This window comes from Silene latifolia, chromosome 9 (genome assembly GCF_048544455.1).
Source record: "Silene latifolia isolate original U9 population chromosome 9, ASM4854445v1, whole genome shotgun sequence".
Classification (NCBI taxonomy): Eukaryota; Viridiplantae; Streptophyta; class Magnoliopsida; order Caryophyllales; family Caryophyllaceae; genus Silene; species Silene latifolia.
In genome coordinates, this window is record NC_133534.1 from 155,408,938 (window position 1) to 155,433,496 (window position 24,559).

Here is a 24,559-nt window from a genome sequence, read left to right on the forward strand (position 1 = left end):
GGTAGATTATCCTCGGTGGGTACGGAGTGTGACGAGAATTTTGGCATTGTAGGTGGATTTTGTGGGGTATTGTGTAATGGGTTTTCTTCTCCTTCTATTGCGAAAGGATTGACAAACTCACTAGTGGGTTGAACAACTTCACCAACACCTCTCAAATTCCTCCTAACAAGTCTCCTATTGTTCGTCAAGGTTCTTTCGATTTCACGGTCAAAAGGTAACAAATCACTTTGTAACCTTCTAGACATGCAAAATATCAAACAACTCAAAAACAATTAGAACAAACCTTGAGGAGTGTTACTTCCTCAAGGTGAAGAAAGACACAACTAATAACAATAAGAAGAAATCTAAGTCAAACAAACACCGTCCCCGCAAGAACGGCGCCATTTTTGATCGGTCCGTTTCGTATTCACAAATAAATAGATGTGGTCGTTGGTCACGGTCGAATCAAAACACAATTTATAGCTTAACAAGCAACTCTACAATTAGTAAAGAGGCAAGTAAAGGTCGGATCCCAAGGGACGGGAGTTGAAATGAGATTTCTATTGTAACTAGTGGTGTCTAAGGGGTGTCACAAATTGGGTTGATGTAGAAGGTTACTAAACTAGAATAACAATGAAAATAAACAAGCAAGATGAATAAAAAGGGGTGTAAACAATTGATTAAAGGCACTAGGGTGTCATGGGATCATAGGGGAATCATGGGATATGATCATACAAACATGTTCTCAAATTATAAGCAAGCAATTATTGTTGTGATGGATTGAGTTGGGTTATATCTTACAATCCTAGGAAAGTTTGGGTCCCGGAGCCGAATCGATTAGATTGTACAACACCTACAAGTCGACTTAATCTTCCCTACTCAACAACATGCATGGTCTAATGAGACTCGAGTTGGGTTATGTCTTACAAGTCTCATTGAAAAGATAGGAGATGATAGTAAATGCAAGGATTCATAGGCTTAGTATTTCATCAAGTATAACATGTGCATGAGTTGAGATCAAAACAAGCAAGCAAATAAAGCATGAAAGCATATTAATTTAAGCATGAATCATTCCCCATGTTGGTTTCCCCTAATCACCCATTAACCCTAGCTAAGAGACTACTCACTCATTATCATGTTGATCATGCTAGCAAGGTTGTCAATCATACTAACAATATGAAACATGATGAATAAATGAAAGTAATTAACAATAATTAAAAAGGGATTAAGAGATTATACCTACTAATGATTCCAATAATAAAGCAAGAATAATAGAAGTACTTGAATGCTAGATTGAGAGGTTGTCAATCTCCCAATAATAACCCAAATAATCTTCAATTACCCAAAATAAAGGATGAACAAAAGAGAGATTAAAGAACTAAAACTTGGATTAAAACATGATTAATACTTGATTACAATATTGACGAGAGTTTTGATTGATATTAACTACACTAATTATTGATAAGAAGAACATGCTCCTCTAATTAGCCTAATGGGGTATTTATAGTGAAAATTAGGGAGGATGCATTAGGGTTAACTAAGGGCTAAACTAGTAATTACACTTTTTAAGTTGAGCAAGGAGGACCCGGTATTTTCTGAGAGAAGGGCTTCTCTTTTCGTAGCTTGAAGAAGGCAATCCGTGCTGTGAAGAAATCCGGGCGGAATAAGGTCGGGACGGCCGGATTTGGGCGATGGAATCCGAGCGGATTCTGGGGAATCCGGACGGATTGTTGAGGGGGAATCCGAGCGGATTCTGGCAAGGGACGCTCAGATTGTGCAGGGGCTGGACGGGCGGATTGCTGGCAATCCGCTCGGATTGTCAGTCAGCATAGTAACTTCTTCTTTTTCTTCCCTTTTCTTCATAAATTCCTTGGGGATTTCCTTGGGGACTCAAGGATCTTTCCTCAACATTGCTCTTCTACTATGATATGTACAAAGGCCTTCTAATCTTGTCTCTCCTTGATGCTTGGTCATTGGATTCGATCAATTTAGTCTTGTTTTGCCATGAAAATGCAAGATTCTTACTCCTTTCCTACCAAGGGATCAAAATCTCAAAGAATAAGCAAAACAAAGAACTAAAGATAAGAAATGACCCAAATAAGCACTAAAAAGCATGGAAACAAGGCTAATTCGGGGGCTAAATATGCGCCAATTATGGTCACATCAATTATCTATTTCTTTTCCACTTCTTTTGTTAGTTGTGTCCTTTAGGTTGCTGGATTTGTGTGTGATTGCTATGCTGTAGGCGTCACAATGGGGACACTGTGACATTTAGGTTTGGGGGAGGAGTTTATTTATGTTGTGTGATTTATTTCTGTTGTGTGCTTTTATATCAAAAATACATAAAAATTAAATATTTCAAAATACAAAAACATGTTTTATTTATTTATTTTAGGTCGAGTCTTGGTGAATTTAAAACTATGATGTTAAATTGCATTGTTTTTGCATTTGAATCCCAAATAGTTGTCCATGTACATTGTTTTGACTCGTTAGCCATGAAAACAAAGCTCATAATTCAAGTCTTAACCGTATTGACATGCCTTATATTGATTAGATTTGACATAATTACGTTGGTAAACTACTTAAATTCTGAGGTCTATAAAGCTTCCAAGGCCAGGAACATCAATAAACTGGTCTCATTGTCAATTAGGCTTGAGTGTGGTTTCTCCTTGTGGAATGTGTAATATGAAATTGCATAAGTGTGACATTGATTTCTTGATACTTTTATTGCTTTCATTCGACTAAGTACATGTGGATAGGCGATTCTTATCGTTCAAATAAGCCTTACATTACCTTTTGTTAGCCCGTTTGAACCCTTGTAGCCAATATTAATTACGTCTTATGAGCTACAATCAAGAATTTGCCTACCTTTTCGGGACAGTCGCAGTTGCTTGTTTATCATAATTATTTTGCTATTATGGTTGGGTTGGGACTTATTGTTGTCCTGTCGGTATAGCAAAATACTTTTAACGATTGTGTTGTATCCTTGTGTTGGAAAATAAAAATATGAAGAGAAAAAAAAAAGAAAAAAAAAAGAAAAAAAGAAGAAAGAAAAAATCGAAAAAATCGAAATTGAAAGAAGAAAAGAAAAGAAAATAGATTGTTTCATTTGGTTTTGTCAAGGATCAAAAGGATGGTTGTTAGAGTCTAATGCATAATTGGAGAGTAATTTATTAGCTCTCATATGTTGTAAAGTTGAGATCATTTCTCTAAGTTGGGTTCATTTATTATCAAAGATTTTGTTTTTGTTTTGGTTAGCGCTGCGACTACCGTCTTAGCTCCACATATCCATAACGTGCTTTGTCACAAACCATTTCTATCCCTTTATCCCATTTGCCACCCTTATTGTCCTTGATACATGTACTTTTGTCTACATATGTGATTGCATATTAGTTGGGGAAATCTCTGTCACACTCGATTGCATGCATGTTTCATAAGTTGAGTGAGTGTTTCTACTTCTTTCTATCTTCACATATAACTCACCCTTACAATACTTATGAGTGCATGAGTGAATCCGCGAGAATCCGACTAATTTGTCTTGCAAGATCGAAAGGTATTTGGCATTTGTCTATAGTATGGTGACCTGAGACTTGAGCTATGTTTTCTATTTCCCATACCTTTGAATTTGTTTTATTGGTACACTTTAGTCATTGCTTTGTTACAAGATATGGATAGCTTGGGATTTGTATGTGAATTAAACATTAGCTCTGAGTCGTTTATTCGCCATTTGTATGATTGCCTTTTGTATTGTGTATTGCTTTGCTTGAGGACAAGCAAAGAGATGGTTTGGGGGAGTTTGATTAGTCATAATTATATACATATTTATGCCTCCCCTTAATTACTTTTGATACGGTTTTCGTGCTAGTTTATATCATTTACATGCCTTTTATGCTAGAATGTCGATACTTCCGCCTTTTGATGTTTAATGCAGGAATGATGCATTTGAGGAGCAAAGGAATGAAATGTGCATCGCGGAGTGAGCATTAAGGGATACACGAAGCATGGCACGAGAATCCATAAGAATGAAGGAAGAGAAGTTAAGAAGAAAACACGAAGAAAAGAGCTTCTTATCATTAGTGCCTCCTTTGAAGAGCCATATCTCGAGTTCTACAACAGATTTTTAAGTGATTCCAATTGGAGGTGAAAGCTTATCTTCTTAGCTTTCCAACGCCGCAAAAATCGCTTGTTTCTGACAAGTAACAAAAAGAAATGGCGGTCGTTTGAAGTTCAGTGCGCGAAGCAGGAAATTGGTGCCTCGATCGAGCCAACCTAATCAACTAAATTTCGCAATGTCGAGAGTTGGGTGTTCTTGAACTTTGGTGCCTCGATCGAGTCACCCTTGGCTCGATCGAGGAACCTTCCAGTTTTATAATTCCCGCAACTTTCCTTAAGTCGGTTATGTATTGCTATAAATACCAAAACTCGTACCCTAGGTTATTTTATGCTTTATTTTCAGTAGGTTTAATATAGCTACCTTAGAAAACTCTCTAATATACTTAGTTTAGTTTATTTATTGTTCTTACTTCCGGATCTAGCTATTTACGGTATTGTTCTTAATCTTTCCTTTATTATTAGTCATTTATTTCATTGTTCATCTTTTATGCTTGCAATCATGTTTCTTATTAATGTTATTGTTTCTATTATGCGTAGCTAAATCACTTATCTAGGGTGAAAGGGGATCTAGGTTGTTAGAAAAGGGATTATTATGAATTGATTGTTAAATTGCTCTTAATTGTTGTTTGATTATCGTACTACTTCTAATTAGTTAATTACTGATCAGAATTGATTAATTAGTCTTGCATAAACTAGGATTATCACCGACCGGGTTAAGACTAATATAGGCCACGATAATTGAATAGAGATAATTTAATGATAGCGACCGCATGTTAAATTAGATCTAAAAGAAATATTGAATCGACCGATCATATGACTTTCAACAATATACATTGCTCAATCAATGAATTAAATTCTACCCTTTGACGACGACCTAGTGAACCCGATCCCTAGACCTTTTAATATTATTGTTATTCATCTTTTATTTACTTGCAATTAGTTGATTAGCATACAAACAATCAAACCCCCAAAACTGGTTACCTTAAGACGGAATTAAATATAAACAAATTAGATAATCACCGCCTCCCTGTGGATTCGACCCTGACTTACCGCTAGCTATTTTGTTAGTAGTAGTTTAGGTTTACTTTGATTAAGGTGATACGATTTTAGCCTTATCAATGGGGATGGGTTGCTTGAGTCAGGTAGCGGTCTAAACCCCGGATTGTTATGCGTAGGTATGTCATCGTCATCATCGTTGTCGTTGTTGTTTTCAGTTAGGGTTGTAGTGATAGTAATAGTTGGTTGTACTGTTTGTATAGGTGTGTTGCTTGGTTGGTTGGTATCATGTTGTCGGATGCGGAATCGCTGCGGTGCGTTAAAGGTAGGTTCGCCTACTTAGTACTGCTGGCTGTCTAGAGTGTATTTGATGTGGTTTGGTTGTTGTAGTGTCGGTATGGTTGATCGTGATAATTGGTTGGTGTTGTGTTATTTTGTTTATCGTTGTTGTGATACCACTGGTTGTGATTGTTTGTCTCTGGTTCTCAAGGTGCGTCCTCGGCTGAGTGGAGTCACTTGCGGGAGTGGCTTCACGCCCGTAGTTCGCCCTCCGTGGAACTCGCCATGGGAGGGGATGTGCACATTAATGGACATGGGTTTATCGCTCGGTATGATGAGCATGGATTTGGTGGGTACGGCTGCGGTCCCCCACTGGCAGGGCTGGTCCAGTGGACAGCCGGTGACGGTGATTGGTTGGAGGACATGTGATGTATGTATGTTCTGTTGTGCATGTGTTGTGTATGTGGTTGTTGGTGTGTTTCTTCAGTTACTGACCTTGTGTGATTTTGTCTTGTTGTTCGTTTCTGTTGTGTCTACCGTGATCCCTTATGGTGAGCAGTCAGTCTTAGTAGGTTGTGACCTGGATGTTAGTTGGGTTCTTGGCGGGACGAGTCTTTCACGAGTAACGACAGAAGTAGTTCACATAGTGGTTTTGAGTTGTATCTTTTATATAAGTAGTCTTGTTAATCACTAAGGATATAACTTACATGTTCTTTTATCGACATTTGATTATTACTGTCCTCGGGCAACCGAGATGGTGACGCCCTTATATGCTGGGGAAGGTCTTGTTACGGCTCTTGAGTATATGGGGTGTCACAACCATCATCACCGTCACAATATGCTCACCGTCCCCAAATGGATCACCACAAATTTACAAAACAACAACGGGGTTAGTTTACTGCATAACCAAAATAAGACAAGGTAGGATAAGATAAACAGCTGTTCACAATCCACCTCCAACTCCCAATCACATCATGTAACCGACTACTCACTAAAGTGTGTAGCCCTGCCAGTGGGGGACCGCAGCCATAACCACCTAAGCCCCGCTTATCAACGAGCGATAATCCTGTTCATTAATGTGCACATCCCCTCCTGTGGCGGGTTCCACAGAGAGCAAAAGTAGGGCGTGAAGCCACTCCCCCAAGTGACTGCACTCAGCCGAGGACGCACATTGCGAACATCATTAACCATCTCAACACCAACACCAACTTTACTCCAACAATAGTAGATAATCACAATATCAATCATACCAACAAAATCATAAATCAATTAAACAGTAAACCGATTAGACAAACCCTATCTTAGCACAACTGAAACGAGACAATCAAGTAGGCTAAAATGGCTCCTCTCCTCTACGAAGTCTCCACCTAACAACAATCGAATAATTCCAATTACAACATGCATGTTGAACCATATAGAATATATGTTTGTGTTTTGATCATGTCAAGGTGCTTTATAATTTATATACTCGTTGCCCGTAATCGTTTATTTAAGTCTTTTAGATTAGATTTATTTATTACACGCAACAAAGAGAATTGTGATGGAAGTATATGATAGTCAAGCCTCAATTAAAGATCAAACTATCTGAAGATTCATTCAAGTATTATGTGAAGACGAAGTCCGTCTGAAGAATAATCAAGCTTGGATGATGAAGTAGCCTATACTCGAAGATCTCCTATGAAGATTAGAATAGTATAGGTGATTGTCTCGTAATGGTATCTACGAATGAATTTCATGAATTGGTAAAGTTATAGCTTTGCAGCTATAACATTACTAGTAAAAGAGCTCAATGTTATAGCTCTCCTACTATAACATTCAGATGCTGAGTTTACTATACACGACATATGTTGTTTTAAAATTATTTTTGAAAATTGTTTAAAGTTTATTTTAAATGTTTTAGTACGAGTATTTATTAAATAAAGCCCGAGTTAGTGCGGAGTTCGGTTTTATGTTAAACGTTGGTAAGTAGTTGTTTTGGGTCAATTTATGAGTTGGACCATGCTACTAATTAGGGTTTTAACATAACCTCTCTTAAAACCTAAATTCTAACCCACATATTGAGCTAGGGTTTGCACGAGTCACGAGGCATATGAGCCGTGACATCTCGTGTAACCTAAGGTATATTTTGTAAAGATTTTATTCTGTAAGGAATATCTTTTCATATCTTTTATATCTTACTTAATATATTTTTTTATGATAAAATACATTCTTGTTATAGAAAATATTATCATATCTTAGGATTTATGGAAAAGATAATAATTGAATAAGTTATATTCTATCTTTTGGAATATTCTTTTATTATCTTTTAGGCTTTAAGGAAAAAAATAATAGAAGATATGATTTGTCTACATATCTCCTATTTGGGACATTAGGGTTTCACGAAACCGAGTGTGCTTGGCTCTTTCCTTCCTATAAATACTTTACCTTTGCAACATTTAAATTAGAGACCTTAAGCATAAAATTGATTTATTTTTCAAAGAGCAAAACCGTGTATTTCAAGCATAAAACCGTTTTGCAATTTTAAAAGGTCGTGTACTTTAAACTCGTAAATTCATTTGTTAAGTTATCGTTATAAGATAATAGTGCTCAGTAGATTTCTTACTTGTTCATTAACGTGAATCTTTGCAAGAATCATTAGTGCTTTCATATTAGCGTAAGTTAGTCACTCGAGTATTTAACGGTACTCATTGAGTTACAACTAGAGTTAGATGTACTAGTTGGGTTCGTAAATTTTTAATCCGTAGAAAGGTTCTAAATTTATTAATCGAGAATAGTGGACGTAGGTTTCGACTTGTGAAACTGAACCACTTCAAAAATCGTGTGTCTCCTCTCTTTCATTCGTTTGTTTATTTTGTTTTACTCGTTCATTAGTTGATTAGTTAAAGTTTAATCAATAAAATTTAAATAATCAATTATATTCATACAATTGAAAAAGCTTTCAAAAGTTTTAAATTATCAGTTCACCCCCCCCCCCCCTTGAGTATTTCGGATCGATAGACTCTTCAATTGGTATCAGAGCCTCGGGCTCTTGATTGCCTAACCGCAAAGAGGCTGATCTATCTTTTTCTTATTTATCTTATCGTTTTATATTCCGCTGCCTATCACGTGATAAATGTATTCCAAATATCTCAAGTGTCCCGTCTTTGATGGGAAGAATTATGGGTTATGGAAAAACATGATGACCCATTATGTGAAAGGTCATGATTGGGAGTGCTGGAGGATTATCCAAAACGGACTGCACAAAATTCTAGTCGCATCCGAAGAAGGCACTACCAATGAAAAGAAGGAAGACGACTATGTCGAGGCCGACTACAAGAAAGCCGAAAAGAACTCTAAAGCAATAAGTCTATTGCAAAATGGCATGACCTCTACAGAGTTTGATCGGTTTTCTTCGTGTTCACTGGCCAAGGAGATATGGGATGGCCTTGAACTAGCTTATGAAGGTACTTCCATTGTTAGGAAGCACCGAACAGATTTGCTAATGCAAAAATATGAGCTATTCATCATGGAGCCTAATGAGTCCTTGGATAGTATGTCCGCAACGTTCTCAAGCATTATAAACGAACAAAAAAACCTAGATAGGAAGTTCAGTACTGAGGACATTGCTAGAAAGGTTCTTAGGAGCCTGACTAAAAAGTGGCGTGCCAAAGTCACATCAATAGAGGAATCACGAGATCTTGAAAACCTTTCCTACCAAGAACTCATTGGTGCTCTCATGGCCCATGAAATTACTCTTAACAAAGATGATGCTGAACCTAGCAGAAATAAGAGTATGGCCTTAAAAAGCGAAGATGTTGACTCCGACATAGAAGAAGAAACTGTCTTTATAACAACTCGACCCACCACTGTCGTAACACAACCCCAATAAGATGGGATGTGTATCTTTGGGCCATTATTTGTCCTCACTTAAGCCCAAAAGCACAAGGCTTTGTTACTAAGTGGTGGGTGGAATCCCTTATAAACATATCACAACCTCCTCAATTCTCCGATGTGGGACAACCTTACTCTCAATAGCTTGGGGTGTTACAATATCCGCCACTTAAAGACCACAACGTCCTCGTTGTGCCTCCAACTTGACCGCAGCCAAGCCCAGAATCCTCCCCCGCTAGGTGTGTGACCCGGGTACTCCTGACCACGAGCTCACCACACGGTCGCAGGGTCGCTCTGATACCATTTATAACAACCCGACCCACTACCGTCGTAACACAACCCCAATAAGATGGGATGTTTGTCTTTGGGCCATTATTTGTCCTCACTTAAGCCCAAAAGCACAAGGCCTTGTTACTAAGTGGTGGGTGGAATCCCTTATAAACATATCACAACCTCCTCAATTCCCCGATGTGGGACAACCTTACTCTCAATAACTTGGGGTGTTACAGTCTTGTTTGCACGTCGTTTCAAAAATAGAAATTTTCGAAACAATATCATCTTACAACAACAACAACAAGTCGTCCAACAAGAAAGCTACAGAATCAAACTCATCTTTCGCAAACAGAGGTTGCTTCAAGTGTGGAGAATCCGATCACATGATCAAGGATTGTCCATCATGGGAGAGGATCAAGGACAAGGCAAAATGCGAGAAGACAAAGAGAGAGTTCATATAAGTGATGATGGCTTCGTGCTGGGGAGACCTTGATTCAGAAGATGACGAGGTTTCTGACGACGATGAAGTAGCCAACCTTTGTCTCAGTAGCGTTAGTCTTGACCTAATCTCTGATAGCGATAATGAAAGCACCAACTCTCACACAAACTATTGCTTTCTCGGAGAATCAGAGGAAGATGACGATGAAGAGGTAAGTTATCTTGAACATAAAAAACGCGTTAAGAAATTGTCTAAAAGTGCTTTAATTGAATTCTTTGAACAATCCCTTGATAAGTGTCACGAACAGGACTTGGAATTAAAAGATCTAAAGGAACAGATTCTTGATATTGCAGAAGAGAATCATACTTTGAAGGCCAAAGCTAAGAAGTTAAAATCTAAGGTTATAGCTGAGAAAGCAACAACATTAGATTCTACTATGGCTGAAAACAAGGAATTAGAGTCCAAAGTTATAGCTAATGAAGCTATAACTTCAGACCTAAAGCTTAATATTAAGCACCTTCAAGCCAAAGTTATAGCTAATGAAGCTATAACTTTAGAACTTAGAAAATCAATAGAAATTTTGGAGACTAAGGTCACATCCAATGAAGCAGTGATCATAGACCAAAAGAAAGAGATAGATTCTTTCACAAAGCTATTAAAGGAATCTAAGATCGAAATGATCAATGTTAAGAAACAACATTCGGACGTTGTATTTGTTCTTAACAAATGATTCCAAGACTTTCGTGATGACTTTAAGAAGGATAATGATGCAGATCACACGAAATGTCAAGAAGAGATCAAAACCCTAAAGGATCTACTCTTACATTCTAGGAAAGTCCATGATAAATGGGAGGGTAGCACAAAAGTCCTAAACTTCCTAACCGAACAATCTGACAATAATATGAATATGGGGTTAGGACATGAGTGTTACAGCCGTAGAGATCACGCTAAGTGCAAATCAACACCTTCAAACGTTGATTTTTGAAAAAGGAAGTATGCTGATCTTCCTGAATATCTGATTTGCAATTACTGTGGTCATACGGGTCATATCAAAAATAATTGTGTCAAAAAGGCTCATGATATTCGGAAAAATACCGACCATGCTAAAACTGTTGACATAACTGTCGAGGATGATGAATCCCCCATAGAAATGTTTTATGAAAATGCCTATTTGGGAAGCTTGACAAGTGTGTGTATAAGGCCCTTGTAGATAATTTTTCTCCTTGAGACTTTGTTTGTTAGAATACCATCAAGACACCATAGGATGTGTCATACTAGTATTCTTTTACCCATGCACTAAGGCCTAATCAAGAGTGGCTTATGGTGTGATAACTCCCTGGCTACCGCTTATTCCAAGATGAACTTTGATACCATGCGACCGTCCTTACACTTCAATCATCATATTTTTGTTAACAAAAAGGGAATGGGCATAAAATTGACAAATTAAGTTCAAGTTATCAAATGTCAAATGTTTGCAATTGCATCAAATTAAAAAGAGGAGCAATAATAGACTCCTATGGTTATAATAGAAGTACCCTTGCTACAAATGGGGTTACTTTGAAAAATGTTTTAAGAAAATGCAAAAATTTGAAAAATGCCAAACATAAAAAAAAATGGCATGTTCTTAATCGTCAAATGCTATAAAAATTGGGGGGAAAAACAAACCCAAAAAGCAAACTACTATCAATGAAACTCATGTATCTTGAAACCCTTTTTATCCCTTGATGATCCTACTTTGTTGCATGGTAGAGAGGGGTCGACCCTTCTTCTTGTCTAGGCAAGAGGGTGAATTCCGCGATCCTACAGTGTTTCTAACACCATAGGTACTTGGCTCTTGACAAAAGCCGATTGTTGATAAAGGTATCCTGGTTTAACACAACTTGGAGGTGACTTGTTTGTAACCTCTTGGAGTTAGTAACTAGGAGAACCAATATCTATGATGGAGTGTGTGCCCTTGAATTCCTTCCCTTGTAGGTGATTTCCGCCACTTAGATGAGGAAAGTGGCTATTCTTTTTGTAGATGCATTCCTTACTTCTTCTTCTGTGCTTAATTACTAGGATGCATCGCCATTTTATCCAGCCCCACCTTGCCTTGCAAGAAGGCATCTTACCTCATAGGTGTCTTGTTGTGAGTTGAAGTGGCAGAGTGAGACCCAATAATTATCTCACATCAGCTAGTAGTATTAATAAGGGTCATAGTTATAGTCAACTCTTTACTCGGGACGACTAAAGGTTCGGTTTGGGGATATTTGATGTGACTTATATTTGCACACATTTAGTCCCTGAACTAGCCTCATTCCAATGCTTTCTTGCTTATATTAGGGTCGTTTCTATCTTTAGCTTTCTACTTTTCATATTCTTTGAGGTTTTGTGCCCTTGGTAGGGAAGGAGCGCTAGCTTCGCATGCCTGGAGCAAAAACAGAGCTAAATTGATCGCATTTAACGACCAAGCATCAAAGGGGAGACCGATACTAAAGGCCTAAGTAGATAGAACATGTAGAATGGGCAATGATGAAGACCCCCACGACCCCTCAATAATCTCCACCGATCTTGAGGCAGTCAAGAAAAAAGGAAGCTAAGCTGACCCATGATCCAGGCGTCCTGAGTGCAGCCCGAGCGACCTGAAGAGCAGCCCGAGCATCCTAAAGAACAACCTGAGCGACCTGATACTCAGCCCGAGCATCCCACAAGCAGGACGGGCGGTTCCCTATGCAGCATGAGCGTCTAATGTAGGGAGGTCATGAGGCTCCTTAAGGATTTGCAAGGCGTTAATCTTCTTCTTAGGGACTTAATCGTCATTTAAGCCCTTAGTTACCCTAATACTTGTATTTGGGTTTATTGAAGAATTGACAACTCTTCATTCATCAATCAAGTTTTCTTCTATTATTCTTTCCTTCCATTTGTTCATCATAGGTTTGGTACAATTTATTTACTCCTTGCTTAATTATTATTTATCATCTTTTTCATTCATCATCATTTTTGGACTTGTTAATATGATTGACACCCCTATTAGCATATTTGGCATGATCATGAGTGAGTAGTCTCCTAGCTAGGGTTAATGGGGGATTAGGGAAATTAATCATAGGGGTAGATCCATACTTAAGTTAATATGTTTTCATACGAATCCTTGCTTGTTGTAGTTTCAACTTATGCACATGTTATGCTTGATAAATTGCTTGATTGACAACCTAGTATGAATCTCTTATCCATTGAACAAGACTTGTAAGATATAAACTAACTCAAGGCTTCTTAGACCATGCATATAGTTGAATAGGAAGAAACTAAGTCGGCTTATAGGTTTTGTAAAGTCTTGACCGACTCGGCTTCGGGAATCAAATCTTCTTAGGAATTGTAAGACATAAACTAACTCGATTACACTACAACAATAATTTGCTTGCATCTATGTAAACTTGTTTGTATGATCTTCACCATGACTCCCCTATACACCCATGACACCCTAGTGCCTTTTATCAATTGTTTACATTCTCATTTACTTTACTTGCATTGTTTTTCCATTCACTTTCTTTTACTTGCCTAGTAGTTTAGATAACCATCTCAACCCAAATTAAATTGTGACACCCTAAGACATAGCTACCTAAAATCGATAACTTAATCCAATACCCGTCCCTTAGGATCCGACCTTTACTCACCACTCTACTAAGAGTAGTTTGTTAAGATTATAAATATTGTTTTGATTGGTTAGCTTAGATGACAAAGTTTACACCGAATCACTAACTCAATCATATCCGCCTCAAGTACATGTGAAGGGTCACTTACATATTTACGCAATTGAGACAAATGAAAGACATTGTGAACTCGGTCCAAGGCCGAGGGAAGTGCTAAAGGGTAGGCCACTTCCCTGACTCTACTTAATATCTCATAAGGCCCAATGAACTTATGGCTCGACTAGCTTCTTTTCCCAAATCTCAATACTCCCCTCATGGGTGAAACCTTGAGTAACACTTTATCTGCTACCGCAAATTCAATGTCAATTCTCCTCAACTCGGCATAACTCATTTGCATATCTCGTGCCACCCTAATCTTCTCTCGGGTTATATGGACTTGGTCAATCATGTCTTGAATCATTAAAGGACCCAACAAAACGGTTTCGGTGCTAACATCCCAACATATTAGACTTCGACATTTCCTCCCATACAAAGCTTCAAACGATACCATGCCAATGCTAGCATGGTAGCTATTGCGGTAAGAAAATTTGATCAAATGTAGCCTATCTTCCCAAGAGCTCCCAAACTCCAAGATGCAAGCTCTCAACATCTCTTCCAAGGTTTGGATGATTCTCTCCGTTTGCCAATCCGTTGTCGAGTGGAAGGTCGTACTCATCTTTAATTGTGTACCCAAAGAGTTTTAAAGCTCTTGCCAAAACCTTGAAATAAACCGCGAATCGCGGTCCGACAAAATATCCTTCGGAAATTTATGAAGATTGACCACATATTTGCAATATGCATTTGCTAATTCCACTTTACACCAAGTGTCTTTCATTGCAATGAAATGAGCCGATTTGGTTAACCTATCTACAATGACCCAAATCATGTTGTTCCCTTTTTGAGTTCTTTATAATACCACTATGAAATCCATAGCTATCGACTCTCACTTCCATTCCGACACTTCTAGTGGTTGGACTTTCCCTTGCTGTCTCTTGTGTTCTCCTTTCACTATTTGGCAAGTCAAGCACCTTGCCATGAATTCTGCTACTTTCCTCTTCATGTTTTACCACCAAAAGGTATTCTTAAGGTCCTTGTATAGTTTATCACCACCCGGTTGTACCGATTAAGGTTTGTTATGAGATTCATTCATGATATTCTTCTTAAGTTCCTCATTATTTGGAATGCACCACCTCCCCTTGAAACTAAGACTCCCGTCCTCATGCAACTCAAATCTTGAGGGCTCTCCCCTTTCAAGCACTCCTTTCCACTCTATAATCTCAACACAACACTTTCTTGCTCCTCTCGAATTTCATCCTACAACTCGGGTTCTAAGGTCAAGTCCCCGATTGTATCCCCTTTTTTTATCAAATAAATTCTCATCTTGTTCACCTCTTCTTTCAATCTTAACATGGACAAGGCGGTACACAAGGAGTGCGCCGACTTCCTACTTAAGGCATCAGCCACCACATTGGCTTTTCCTTCATGGTAGACTATCTCTATGTCATAATCCCCAATGAGTTCAATCCATGTTCTTTGCCTCATGTTCAACTCCTTTTGGGTGTAGATGTATTTCAAGCTCTTGTGAACGGAAAATACTTTAAAGGTTGCTCCATACAAGTAGTGTCTCCAAATCTTCAAGACAAAGACAACGGTTCCAAACTCTAGATCATGTGTTGGATAATTCTCCTCAAAGGACTTCAATTGCCACAATGCATAAGCAATGACTCTACCATTTTGCATAAGCACACATCCCAAAACATTCTTTGAAGCGTCGGTATATACTTCTAATTTTTCACTCCCTTCCAGGAAGGCTAACACCGAAGCCGTGGTTAGGCGCTCTCTTAGGGTCAAGATGGTCGTCTCACAACTCCCATCCCACTTGAAACGATATTATTTTCTCATCAATGACGTCAAAGGCCTATCAATATTGGAAAAGTCTTTCACGAACCGTCGGTAATACCCGCAAGACCTAGGAAACTGAATTTTCGCCACATTCCTGGGTGCTACCCACTTAGACACGGCCTCAATCTTTGTAGGATCTATGGCAACTCCTTCCCTTAATATCACATAGCCTAGGAAAGCCACCTTTTCTAACCAAAACTCACACTTACTAAGCTTTGCATAAAGTTAGTGCTCCCTCAAGGTTTGCAACACGATTCTCAAGTGCTCTTCATGCTCCTCCTTGGTCTTAAAGTAGACCAAAATATCGTCTATGAACACCACTACGAACTTGTCCAAGTACGGACTAGACAACCTATTCATGAGATCAATGAATGCAGCCGGGGCATTCGTTAACCAAAAAGGCATCACAACAAACTCATAATGCCCATATCTTGATCTAAATGCGGTCTTGGGTATGTCCTCATCTTTTATCTTCAATTGATGATAGCCCGACCTTAAATCAATCTTTGAAAATACTCCGGCTCCACTAAGTTGGTCAAATAGATTGTCCATTCTTGGCAAAGGATACTTGTTCTTAACGGTGACACTATTCAATTCCTAATAGTCGATACATAGCCTCAAAGTCCTGTCTTTCTTCTTCACAAATAGAACCGGTGCTCCCTGTGGTGAAACACTAGGTCTAATGTACCACTTATCCGCCAATTCCCAAAGTTGCTTCTTCAATTCCTCTAACTCCTTCAGATCCATCCGGTACGGGGCCTTAGAGATAGGTCCCGCTCTCGGTTTCAAGTCCACCGCGAATTCTACTTCCCTCATTGGAGGTCATCCGGGAACTCCTCCGGAAATACATCCTCAAATTCTCCCCACATCGGTATCTCTTGAGCTTGTTGTCTTTCCATGCTAGTGTCCCACACATGACACAAAAGCATAGGACAACCCTTCTTCAAACATGTCTTTAGGGTCATCACCGAAAGGAGTTTCACCTTGGGTTTGACCAAATAACCCTTGTATGACACCCTAGCACCTTTAGGTCCTTTTAAACTATTTTCGTTTAGTAACAATCTATATTAGCTTTGTATTTACTTAGCCAATCAATTCCTAAAATTACTTCAAACCCCTCCAATGGAAACTCAAAAGGATTTACTGAAAAGTTTGTCTCATGTACCAAAACCGACACCCTTTTATACACCCTTGAACATACAATGGACTCCCCCAAAGGTAGGGACACATCGTCATTAGCTAATTCACCCTCCCCCAAATCTAGGGTCGACACACGACTCTTGGACACAAAAGAATGTGAGGCTTCTGAGTCAAATAAAACTAAACAAAGATGAGAATTAATAAAAATGTACCGGAGACCACATGAGCATCCTCTTTGGCGCTTTTCTTGTCCATGGCAAAGAACTTACCACTATCCTTGGTTTCTCCTTGCATCATGCTTGCCGAGTTGGTTGGCATAGCCCCCGATGGGATTCCTCCAATGTAGCTTGTTGCCCTTGATGGTGCTTCCCTGTTAAAATTTCCACGGTTGTTTTCACCATTGTAGGTCGAGTTAGCATTCCTTTGGTTGCCCCATGCCCTCGAGTTCCGGTTGCTAGCTCCACTTTGAGAAGGAGTGCAGTAAGAGTTTCCTTGCCCAAACCTCCGTTTGAGGCCCTTTGAAGTGCTAGTACACTCATTCCTATTGTGGCCAAGGCCACCACAATTATAGCATCTCAAACCACCACCCTCACTAGCGGCCCTTCCTCCATAGCCGCCCGACTTCCCAAAGCCACTCACTTGGGATCCTCCTGAATAAGACTTGGCTTGATTGTAGTTAAACTTCTTTGATGGTTTCCCCCACCTTCACTTTCGGTCTTCCTCTTTTCTCCGAACCTTTCCTTGGCATCCTTAGTTATATTGAGAAGCCTCTCCACATTTCCGGCCCTTGCATATACATCCTTCACACTAGACAATTCCCACGTTGGAAGTTTCTCCTAGATCTTGATGGTAAATACCCCTTCAAACTTAAGGGCCAAATGAGATTGGCTAAGATGAAGGTCTTCCACATAGGTGGAAAGCGCGTTGAAACGATTATAGTAATCTTGCACCGTCATTTCTTCGGTCATTATGAACGGATCGAACTCCGCCCGGAGCTGACATCTAACGTGCTCGGGAATGAACTCATTCCTTATCTCCATCTTGATGTCGGCCAAAGGAATTGCGGCCTCACCCTTTTCATCATAGTAGTCCCTTATAGCGTCTCTTTCCTTATACCACCAACCCCCGGCTAGTCCTTCAAGATAAAAGATGGTTTGCTTCGCCTTGAGCTCATCGGGGCATCGTACCACCTCGCAAACATTTTCCATTTCCCTCACCCAATCCGTGAAGAGGTTAAGTTCACCCACCCCGAGGTATTTGGTTGGTCGGTGGCGTGAGATAGCGGTGCTCACGGCTAATGCATCCATTGCCGCATCCCTTTCCATTGTAACGTTACGAAGGGCTTCTTTCAGTTAGGGCTTTGTTTTCCGCAATGATCCGGTCTACCTCCTCCTCGGATCTTAGGCGGGGTAGTGAAGGAGTCATAGCGCGAGTTCTTGGCATAATGTGTTAGGTTCATATACCTATTATTAGACTCTTCTAATAGTGAACTAATTAACTCATTAATTATTTGTTCTTTAGATCTAGTGCATGCATAACAAAATAAGGGATTTATAAGAAAAATAATGTCCCTTACATTGGTTGTTGGTTCGAAAACATGGGCACAAGTAAGGTCACCTTCCTTTACTTGTTCTTGAGCTTAATATGATGGATGATCCTCCTAAGACTCCAAGTATAGAAGACACTCCAATAAATTGCACCCAAGATTAATCCCAAAAATTCCTACTAATATTAACTAGATATGTAGTAGAAATGTTACCTTAACATTACTAATATTTCTATTATTACTACCTCTAGTAATAGTTGAAGAGTATTAGTATTTGAGAGAGTTTTAGGAATTTGTATGTGAGGGAAAATACAAGTGAAAGCAAGTAAGTAGCAAGAGAGAAAAATGAACAACAAATCCTTCCTTTTAAAGAGCCAAAACCGGTTGCTCTATTTGCACGGGGAGGAATTTTTCTCTTATTTTACTTATAACTATAGTGTAGGTAGGATAGTGTAAGATATAGCATGATTAAAGTTCATATGACAAGTCACTATCACACTCTAACCGAAATAAACAAAAGACAAAAGGAGCATCTTTTGTTCTCTTATTTGGCCGGAAATATGGACCCATTTTGGTCCATATTTGCCTTTTGTCATTTGTCCCACAAATCCTTATAAGTCATATGTTTAAATATCTTACATAATTAATTATTAATGTAATCATTTAACACTTAAATATTACAATTTATAATATAATATACACTCCACTTTTTGAGTAGTATACTAACATTATATCAACATATAATGGGTCCTATAATTACTAGTTAGTTAAAATTACAACTTCTTGTAACTTTAACTAATTACCTCTACCTCAAAACGTATATAATACCTCAACTAATTTAATAATTTAACACTTAATTACTAAATTAAATTTTATTTAATCACATTACAATAAGACGTAAAATCGCACTCCCATAATTAAGAAATTAATCAACCTATATCGCATACAATTAATTAAATATCTATTTGGGCCTCATCCTATAGGTGTGACCTAAAGGGATCAACTGATCACCACCGTCACACGATAGTTATGTGAAACTCTAGTTAGCTAATCATTACCGATTAATGACGATCAATTGACTATATAAAGAATCATCCCTCACGTATTCTTAGTATGAGATTTAATTATGATATTAAATCATGTGATCGCACTATTCTTGAGGACACATTTTCCAACAAACTCCCACTTGTCCGAGACCAGCGTCACCAATTCTCTTGTTCTATAACAATCTCCCACTCAATGCAAGATGTCTTGCAGGTCGTACTTACACTTGATCATATCTTGAGTGGTTTCCTCGATCTAGAGACTAACTGTCTGACCGGAATTATCTGCCATAGATACCTTTCGAGCGTGGCCACCCATTTCCAGTTAACTACTCCTCGAGTGGCCTTGAGATTTCAAACAACCCAGGTAAGGGATGGACAATTCCTATCGCACTATTCCCGTTGCTCAGCCACATTTCATCATAACCCAAAATATACCCAGTTTGACCTCATTTACGAAGTCGTATAGTATAAATCAAAGCTAATCAAAAAATGTGCCAACTTGGGCGAATAGTCTCTAGTCAAAAGAATTGACTCATAAGAATACTATAGTAGCTCTTGCCACGACCAGGCTTTATGAATTACCAGAACTCTATAAGCGGTCACTGCCCGACAGAGTGTCCCATACTGTCTGCCTATGCGATCGACTAGTCATCCCATATGACTCTATGGCACTTGAACTTGCCATAAATCGCATCACACTCTAGTCACTTCGAGACGTCACTTCATACAAGTAACTAGGGGCGAATACCATGTTAATCCAGTTCACTTTAATGGGGTTCAATTTGTCTCTACAACCCATTTGGATAAAATAAGGTTATAAATAAACGAGTTTGTATAAATAAACTCAAACGACATATGCGATTTTCATATATGAACTAAAAAACTCAGATTTTTATTTCATATCTTATAATCTAATATAAATTTGGCATACGCCTTAGACCCATGGATACAACATGATGGTCATGCTTTGTTTGCGATAAAGGTTTGGTCAATGGATTAGCTATGTTGTCATCCGTTCCAACCTTACAAATCGCTACTTCCTTTCTTTCAATTAAATCCCTGATTACATGGAATTTTCTAAGTATGTGTCTAGACTTATTGCTAGACTTGGGTTCTTTAGCTTGAAAGATCGCCCCACTATTGTCACAGAAGATCGTGATAGGATCTTTGACAGTGGGAACTACCTTTAGCCCTTCCATGAATTAAGTAATCCACATGGCTTCCTTCGCAGCTTCTGATGCTGCAACATACTCAGCCTCCGCAGTAGAATCCGCAATCACAGCTTCTTTGAAGCTTCTCCAGCTTATGGCACCACCATTGAGCATGTATATAAATCCAGCCCGGGATTTCATATCATCTCTATCTGTTTGAAAACTCGAATCTGTGTAACCCTTAACACATAACTCGGAGTCACCTCTAAACACTAAGATAGAATACTTAGTCCTTCGCAAGTACTTAAGGATATTCTTCACAGCTATCCAGTGACTCTCACCTGGATTCTCTTGATATCTACTAGTCATGCTTAAAGCATATGAGACATCCGGACGAGTGCATATCATGGCATACATGATTGATCCAACAGCGGAAGCATAAGGTGTTGGGAAATGTGTCCTCAACAATAGTGCGATCACATGATTTAAATATCATTATTAAATCTCATTTTAAGAATATATGTGGGATGTAATATTTTACAGTCAACTGGTCCACACATATCGGTAATGATTGGCTGACTAGAGTTTGACATTACTTGTCAAATGCGTGCGACGGTGGTGATCCATTGATCCCCTTAGGTCATACCTATAGGGAAATACTCTTAATTGATTATTTAATTAATCGTATACCGATACGAGTTAATTAAATTGCTTAAAATTGACGGATGATTTTTTGAGTATAATTTACGTATCTTATTGTAAATATGATTAAATGAGACACAGTCTAAGTAATCGAATTGTTTTATTACTCAGATGAAATCATTGTTTACAGAAACAATTGGAACGGAATGAATAAATCATTATAAATACAGAATGTTGTAATTTATAATTTGGAAACATTTTGGCACGAGTAATTACGAATTACTAGTCAATTTTGTAAATGACATATTTTATGAGTATGTTGATTTTTAATATGTTAAAAATACATTACATTGTGACATGTCATGTAACATGTTACATGTGACAAAATTGACAAATGACAAAATAAAATGGACCATCCATTTTATTATGAAAGTGCTTAAATTAGAGGGAGTGTTGGGTTAATATTGTGTTTTCATATTAGTGGAAAACATAATTATTAAAGACTACCTACTAGCCTTGCAAGCCTAAGCTTTTGAGAAGAGCAATAACAAAAGGCATTGGGCATACTACCCAATGCTCTTTTTCGGCCACCCACAAGAAAGAGAGAAGAGCTTTTCTCTTTTACATTATTATTCATTCTTCCTATCTAATTTTTCTAGAGTAAGAAAATGCAATAAAAACTCTCTACAATTTATGATAATTCTAGAGAAATAAACTCACATATACTCCCTCTTGACCGAGATTTTCAAGAGTAAAATGCAATTTATTTTGTGTCAATTTTATAGTAAAACTAATATTATTACTAGATCTAAATAATATTAGTTATTAAGAGTTTTCCTTGGGTATATGCTTTTGGGAGGGATTCTATACTTGAATCCTTGTTCTTCCATTTGGAGAGCTCAAGAACAAGTGAGTAGGTGGACTCACTTGTGCCCATAACTCCGAAAATCACAATGTAAGATGATGGTTTCTTCTTCATATTGTTTATTAGTTTGCATGCATAAGATCACCATTTAATTTTATGATTAAATTAACATAAAACATATATGAATATGTTAGTAATGAGACCTACTTTTCCTTTAATTGGTATCAGAGCCATGGTTGTTTGCATGCAAATCAGTTAAAAGTTTTTCCGAGTTATAAAGAATAACATATAAAACTTGTATATTTTGTGTTATTATGATATATCACGAAATTAATCCATGCATGTTAATATTTCTGATCCTAAAATGTTTTTAGGATATTTTGGTTATTTTACGGATTTTTATTGTTCATATTATACAATAATGGCATTTAAATGTGATTTTATGAGTAAAAATGCCATTTTTGGACGAAAATTAGCTAAACTTCGAATTCTCAGGTGGTTTTTGGATATGTTTTCACATATATTATTTTTAGATGATCTGAAAAGTTTCATAATTTTATGAGTTCTTATGCTCGAAAAATGGATTTTTCATTATTAAATTCGGATTTAAGTGAAAAATAGGTTAATATGACTTAAATTTCGAATCTGGTCATAGAACTTTAATATGTTGTCACATGCAATTTTACAAGATGTGTGTAAAATAATTGGCTATAAAGAAGTCTTTTTGCATGATTTATGGATTTTTGAAGAAAAATAGCATAAATAGTGACATTATTAGTGAAAAATTAATAAAACATAATCTATGGCTTAGGAAAAACGTCTAATGTTGCATTTTATTATCTTTTTCAGATCTAAAATTGAAAAGTTAATGAATATAATTTTTCCATGTTTTTATGATTATTTTATTAAAAATCGATAAACCGCAACATTGTTTTTCCGGAAAAATTTCAAAATTTTTAACCTAAGATTTTGAACATTATGAGTGTCATGGTATTTTTCCAGAATGTTCATGAGTTTAAATTTCAAATTTTGAATTTATTTGAAATTTTGTGATTTATTTGAAGTTTATAGCTTATTTTTGTAATTTTTAGTCCATTAATGAACAATTTTATAAATATGAGTTAATTATGGTCAAATTATTAGTGAAGACTAAATTTTGAGTCCTAATAGGTTAGGGTAATTAACTTATGCATAAATATGAATTTATGTAATTTTTGTGATTATAAAATGTTGAAATCACGCAAATCCGTAAAAACCGAGTAATATACGATATTGGCTAATTATAGGCGATTTAGCATAAAATTGAGCATGTTCATACATATTATAATGCTGCATTTTCTTTATGATTGTCATAATTTTAATTTATGTAATTTTTGAATTTTGTAATTTTACTTAGTATGGCCTTAGATTTTAATTGGTATTTCCCGAAATGTATGGGAATATCGATTCGGTTGTAATTTTATTGTGATCTCGTATCACCGTTTTGTAATTTAATAGATTTATTTTATTTTAGTTACAAATGTATAATAGGAAATTATGTAATTTATTATGTAATTTTATTCATTCCGGAGTTCCCAAAGACGGATTTCTTCAAGAATGGCGATACATAAAGACGGCGTTACCTCGAGATGCGTGCCACAACCGAAGTTCAAGGGACCAATGGAGTTGGTTTCCGAATATGTAATAGTTAAATAGTTTTTCTATTTTAGGAAAGGCCATACTAGAATTTATTTATTTATTTTTATGCTTGCATTTTATTTTATGTCACATGCATCGCTAAATCGCCATAACTAAAACATGCATCTTCTTTTATCGAGTTTATCGACCGTGTCAATTAAAATTATCGTAGTTCACCGCTTTAGTTCACTTAAAACGTGATAGATAATAAATTGACATGACCTCTCGCTAAAACAATTAATTGAGACATCGCCTTACCAAATAGTAGAAACCATGAAAACCTATTTCGCGAGGGAGTGCACTCGGCTACCCCGGGGTACAAACCTTGTTACGTAGGGGAAGTGGGTGATAAATGTCTAATCCACCGAATTCATGTTGATGAGGGTTTCATCGGCTACCCCGTGCCTAAGTTAATATGGGTTTGGATAATGGACACATTTAATCGAAATTTGGATTGAACTCAACAAAAGTAATTGATAAAGGTTTCATCGGCTACCCCGTGCCCTTGTTGATGTGTTTTGGGCTATAGATAAACATTAGAGTAATTTTATCGACCAAGAGTTCTAAAAGTAGAATCGATTAAAAGTTAATCCACCAAGTTATATTGATAAAGGTTTCATCGGCTACCCCGTGCCTAAGTCGATATGAATTTGGGTCTTGGAATCATTTATCATAGTTGGGTAGAGGTCACTATGTAAATGCTATACTTGTTTTTCAAGTATTAATAAAACGATAAATGTTAAGTTTTCCACTATTCCGTTTTTATATTGTTCTATTTCTTTACCACAATTCATATACGATATCATTTCGATTTTGATACAAATCTCCATCAAAACATCGTAACTAAAGACAAAATTTGAATTTGCTTCTAAAACCTCAAACGAACCATTGCTAAGGATCTCTTGTAAAGAGTATAGATTAAAGTTATTCATTATCAAACAGGTTTTTGATTCTAGACTAACACATCTACTTACAA